Source organism: Lipotes vexillifer, unplaced genomic scaffold (genome assembly GCF_000442215.2).
Source record: "Lipotes vexillifer unplaced genomic scaffold, Lipotes_vexillifer_v1.1 scaffold62, whole genome shotgun sequence".
Lineage (NCBI taxonomy): Eukaryota > Metazoa > Chordata > Mammalia > Artiodactyla > Lipotidae > Lipotes > Lipotes vexillifer.
In genome coordinates, this window is record NW_006770167.1 from 49,222 (window position 1) to 54,501 (window position 5,280).

Below are 5,280 nucleotides of genomic sequence, written 5' to 3' on the forward strand. Positions count from 1 at the left end.
GCGCAGGGCTGTCGCCCACCGCGAGCAGAAGGTAACGCGCGGTGAAAACGTGGCAGGAGCCTCGAGGCGGCGTCTCCTCCGTCGCGATGCCGCTGAGGGTCCCGCGGAAACCCTCGCGGGCCGCTCCCCTCCGTCCCCAGCCCTTCCTTCGCTCCGGGCCAGAGCCGATGCAAGCAGGTTCGACCCCGCACTCCTCCTGGTTCCCCCGCGCGCTGCCCGCCCGCGAGCCTTCGACGTGGCCGCAAAGGCGCCCGGACCACCCTCCTCCCGAAGCCCTCAGCCCCGCCATGTCCGCCTCCTCCCGGCCCGGTCTTCTCACCGCCGCCGCCTCCGCTCTGGGGCCACAGATTCCCTCCTGGCCGGGAACCGAGGGCGCCGCCTCAGCGGGCCGGCGCTCGGCGGCAATGAGCGCGGCGAGCCTAGTCTGGCGCGTGCGGCTCCCGCGTCGTCGGGCGGCCGAGCGCGCGCTGAGAGGGCGGGCTGGTGGGCGCGCGCGAGCGAGCGAGCGAGCGAACGCGGCTCTGAAGCGGCGCGCGGGGGGCTCGCGGCCCGGAAGAGGGGAGGGGCGATGACCCGGGAAAGGGATGGCGCCGCGCGGGACCGGCTCGCGCTCCTGGGGGGGAGGAGCCAGAGGCAGGGCTTCGTCGACGTCCCGCCCCCAAGGCGCCGGCCTCGCTGTGCGAGCCTCGAAGCGCCTTCAGTCTTGCGACGCGCCAGTGGAGCCTCCGGTCAGACGGCGAGGGCCGCAGCACCGCGGGCTTCACTCCTCGGGAAGGAACGGCGCTGAGAGCCGAGCGGACCCTCGCCAGCCCGCCCTACCTGCTGCAGCGTCTTCGGGGGTCGCGTGGGCCACTTCCCCTCTGCTGCCTGGGCCTCTGCTTCCCCCTCTCGTTTCTCCTTGTCGCCCTGCGCCCTGACACCCTCCGGCCGGGAGGGCGAACACTAGACCCTGCTCTGTAGAGGTCCACTTCTCTAGACCTGGGGCTTCGGGGGCGGGTTGGGGGGCGTGGGGGTCTACACAGATCAGACGGAAGGCGGACTTTGCCTTTGTGGACTGATGCTCTTCCTTGCTGTGATAGTTACGGGCACGTCAGCTGTGCAGCCGCCTTGTGATCTTTCAGTTTATTTCGAAGTCCTAGTTGGGCCCCTCCCTGGCCGGGCTGTTGGCTCCCTCAGAGCAAGGACTGCCTCCTGTTGACTCTTGTGTCCCAGCTTGGCACTGAGTACAGTGTCTTGCACAAAGGAGGGGCTGCAGGGATGTTGGCTGAATGAAACCTTCAGAGTCCAAGCTTTCTATTTCCCAGCCACTTCTAGTCAAGGACTTCCAGATACAAAGCTTAATCTTTGAACAAATACAAATGTGGAAAAGGTACGTTAACTTTATGAAAAAAAAGAGGAACATCTTTCCAACCTTTTGTATTGAACTGGCGCCATGGTATTAGTTTTGTGAAAGCACTTTAATACATTAAACAGGCCAGAAAAAGAGAAGATATTTCTACTTTTTTTTAATTAAAAGAGAGCCAGCTTTCACTGTTTCTAGCCAAAACATATTGTAAATTACTCAAGAAATGATTGTTCAAGTTATACGTTGACCAGATATTTCACTGCCTGCTATGCCTGGGAGCATGTTTTCAGCTCAGTTCTATGAATATTTTAAATTTGTGTTACTGATGGTGAGTATAGCCTATTCGCAATTCAAAACGTTAATGCTTTTAGCAGTAAAACATATGCAATTCCCAAACCAGTACAGTAAACTTTATTTGTATTAAAAAAAAAAAAAGTATACTGTTCTACCCAGAGCTACTCACTGGTCAATTTAAGGAAGATACTTATATTCACACTCTAGTCTATTCTAGGAGATATGAAGGTGTTTTCATTCTAATCTCATAACAATCTGATTGAGGTTATTTTACTGATGAAGGCTTTTCTCTCTACAATTTCATAAAATAGCTAGGCAGGGCTTCCCTGGTGGCGCAGTAGTTGAGGGTCCGCCTGCCGATGCAGGGGACGCGGGTTCGTGCCCCAGTCCGGGAAGATCCCACATGCTGCGGAGCGGCTGGGCCCGTGAGCCGTGGCCACTGAGCCTGCGCATCCGGAGCCTGTGCTCCGCAATGGAAGAGGCCACAACAGTGAGAGGCCCGCGTACCGCAAAAAAAACACCCCAAAACAAACAAAAATAGCTAGGCAGTGACAAACACTACTCAGAATTTGTCCAGAAATTTCTAAAGCTCAAGATTAGTATTTTGTGTGATGTTTATAAATCTGTGAACCGCATGGCTCAGTCTTACTTAGAGCAGTACTCTACTCAAAACACACAGGCAAGTACCTGAAACCTAATTTCAAAATACAAAAAATTCTTATAGCCTAGACACTGCGAAGCAGATAAATAACAAACAATGGATCTTAAACACTTCTCTTTTCTCTCTCATCCACACAAGGTAGCTGCTTGTGTGCCTGTCTTTCAAAACGCCCTACTCTTCTCCAGTCCTGGCTGCGTGCTTTAGATCTTTCCCCCCAGCTCTCTTTCCTCCTAATCCAGAACCACACAAGCCCAAAAGAATTGGTCTCAAGTCAGGACCCTCCTCTTAAGGAGGCTGGAAGAGGGGAGCAGAGCTGATACAAACAGTTACCCATTAATATGGATTTTTCCTTTCACAGTTTCTTTCTTTTCTCACTTAACTCTAAATGTTCACTAAGATCGTGTGTTAATAAATGTAGTTTGCTTTTAGCACAAGCTGTTTCTTTGGAAAATGAGCCACCTAAATAGGGCAGGGCCTCTATAATCACATACATCCTATGGTTGTATCACAAAGTCACAGAGACCACGACTCAACAATCACCAAAATCTGAATAGCTTCCAAAATCAGGACTTATTTTTTCACTAAATAAGTGTAACTCTTTCAAATCTTTTATTCCTTTTGAGCTCAGAGAAGTTCAGCATTGAAAACAGAACAGTGTCAGGCAACACCTTCTCAATCCACGTGTCAAGTTTGAGTCTGAATACAAAACCATCCACTTTTATAGTGGACAGAGAGAGTTCTGTTATGTAACATCAGGGGAAAGTGTGCAGCCTTTGGGGGCCTTTGGAGGTCTACCAAGTGGGATTTAAGACTTTAATTCTAAAAACACTTCAATATATTTCTTCAAAAATTTCCAGGACCTAACCACTTGAATAAATTAAAACAAACTAAATCTATAATACTTTCTTTGCTTTGACTTCTTCAATATCCACAAACTGGCAGTGGTTTAAAAAAACATAAGCATAAAGAAAATTTGTAATCTTCATTATTTTCTCCATTACATCATGCAATAAAACTGACTTCCAAGAGTTGCAGCATAAACTCTCCTGATGAATGAAGCAATGGAAACTGGGCAAACCAACCTCTTATATTGTGTTGCATTAACTCTTAAAACCCTCCTCCCTGCCCACCCCACCCCCCCACAACTATAGCCCATCTTTTTTGGAAGAAAATGTTTTGATTAAACTTCTCAGTTTCTTTATTGGAAATTGGTTAGGATTTGTCAATTCATATGAACTAGCTGAGGCAAATGTATAGGTTATAGTGCTTAGGTAGGCTGCACACTCTGGACTTAAATAGAACTTCATACTGGAAACCTCTGGTGTAAGATTTCCATGCTTGCCAGAAGAGGTGCCATTGTTGTTGGGTTCCTTTGACAATACTCTCTTGTTCTTCATACCAACAGAGGAACAGACTTCCATTAATTACTATATAAACTCCTACCCTTATTCAATATAACAAAAGTAAGAATATAGATATATTCATTTAGCAAAACATTCAGAAATATTGTAAAAGAACTGCTTAGAAACACAACTGTGTTAGAATTCTCTGGATACATATATGGATAGAGAGATTTATTTTAAGGAATGGGCTCATTCAATTGTGGAAGCTGGCAAGTCTGAAATTCGTAGGGCAGGGGGCAGGCTGGAAACTTACACAAGAGTTAAAGTTGTAGTCTTGAGTCCAGAATCCATAGGGGTGATTTTTATGTTAAGGTGTTGAGGAAGGAATGGTATTCCTTCTACTCTGGAAAACCTCGTTTTTTGCTCTGAAGGCCTTCAACTTGTTGAAGCCCACCTACATTATTGAGGGTAATCTCCTCCTTTAAAGTCCATTGATTGTAAATGTTAATCACGTTTACAAAATACCAATCACAGCATCATCTAGACTAGTGTTTGACAAAACAACTGGGCACCATAGTCTAACCAAGTTGACACATAAGATTAACCATCACAATGACCTTCATTCAATAGTATTTCCTCAAAGGCATGTGATAAGTAGGTTTAAAAAGATAAATCCCTTAGTGAACACTGTAAAGCATGCTTTCAATAAGAAAACAACTCTCCTTGTTTTTATTTTTCTTTGCTCTTTTCAGTCAGTTGTGTGGTGATGGGGATGGTTGGGGACACGGTGGGGGGGTGGGGGGGGAGGGAAGATTGGATGTTGGTCTTCAGGTGGCTTCTTCTGCTTAATATCAAATATTTGTGCTAGAGTATTGGGAACAGTGTGTCCATTAGAGAGGATCAAAAGATGAACAAATAAGTTGCTCACAATCTAGTGGAAGTTAGAGACATGAACAATCTACCTTACATATTACAAGTTGTATTATATTGATAAATTAAGTGCCACAGAAAGGTATAAAGGCAATAGTAATGTAGGCATAAAAAAGGTTTTGGATGTGATTGGGCTCCCAGCTAAAAGGAAGTTTCACAGACTTGGAGGGCAGCATTGCAAACCTTCCTTAATACTTTTTCAGTACAGGAAGGGGGAGGGGGAGATGCCATACACATAAGGAAATTGCTCCCAAGGCAGTCAGTCCCTTGATGTATCAACATCAGTTGCACCACAGAGATGGCTAGAGTTAATCAAATTCACACAGCAAGTCCTGACACTTGATGGCTTAATTAGGGCGATTATGGGTAAGCTTTAAAAAATCTGCTTTGTCAGCAGATGATCCAATAGATGTTACCATAAAGAGCATATTCCCAACCCACACCCAGCCCAGGAGAGGCTCAAAACATGGAACTAAAGTTAGCACATTAATATTTTGTGATGTAGTTGGAGAAAATACTTTGTAATTGTGTTTATAGGAGTATTTTAGGCACTTTAGATAATTGCAGCAGGTCAGGAATTTTTCTATCTTGTAGGAAGATTTCAGCAACTCTTTGTGATACAAAAAGTTATTTTTATATATATATATATATATATATATATATATATATGACATATATGTATATATACAGGTATATATTTAGATGTA

The 5,280-nt window shown here is 45.9% G+C and overlaps 1 protein-coding gene across 1 annotated transcript in view; it reads right to left on the minus strand.

Annotated features, from left to right (window-relative positions):
• Nucleotides 1-493, minus strand: part of BTG3 (BTG anti-proliferation factor 3) — a 21,324-nt gene extending 20,831 nt beyond the window's left edge. The window contains exon 1 of the mRNA XM_007446043.1: nucleotides 375-493. The gene's annotated coding sequence lies outside the window, so the exon portion shown is untranslated. The remainder of the gene's footprint in view (nucleotides 1-374) is intronic.
• Nucleotides 494-5,280: the final 4,787 nt, after the last annotated feature.